The sequence below is a fragment of the Atta cephalotes genome (assembly GCF_000143395.1).
Source record: "Atta cephalotes unplaced genomic scaffold scaffold00002, whole genome shotgun sequence".
In the NCBI taxonomy this organism is placed as follows: Eukaryota; Metazoa; Arthropoda; class Insecta; order Hymenoptera; family Formicidae; genus Atta; species Atta cephalotes.
The window spans coordinates 5,314,248-5,314,973 of NW_012130066.1; positions in this window are offsets into that span (position 1 = coordinate 5,314,248).

Sequence of the window (726 nt, forward strand, 5' to 3'; positions counted from 1 at the left end):
ACTCGGTAATTGAGAAAGAGAGAACGCGACATGAATCATCATTCAAGTTACCTCACTCTGTCTAAATCGATAATATCAATTTCATAGAACTGTCGTCTATTCTTATTGCGTCAATGCAGATTCCAAGATGCAATTAAAATATTTTTTTTTAATTTTTTTCGATCCTCAGTTTCTTTAAGAAGAAATTCTCTTCGACAAGCGTTTATAGGCGTGTACACGAACCCGTTGCGAAACGCCCTGTATCTTTGGTCGAGAAATCTCTCGAGTTTCGTAACCTCGATCGCGCACGAATCGGCGACAGGTGTACGTGTGCCACACTAACACCTGGCTACACCATCGACGTATCTCCGGACGAATTGCTGCCATTGAAGCGAGATTTCGACCGGTCTCTGTGTCGCACCGATATGCATACGTGAGCACGTGCACATAAACACGCAGTACGCACGCATACAAGAATGCAACCGAATAGTGGTAGTCATAAGTGTGTGGTACCTATCGCATACGTGTAGCCCGTTCTCGGTATATACACATCGGCGCCACCCGTCGGAACGCGACGAGAGAACCTTTTTTCGCGGCGTTTTTCGTTTGCTCTCAAGACGCGCAGTATCACTCGCGACTTGCCCTTGATAGCAGATTGTCTGTTCGTGTGAAAGAATTCTGTGTGAGAGAGAGAGAGAGAGAGAGAGAGAGAGAGAGAGAGAGAGAGAGAGAGAGAGAGAGAGAGAG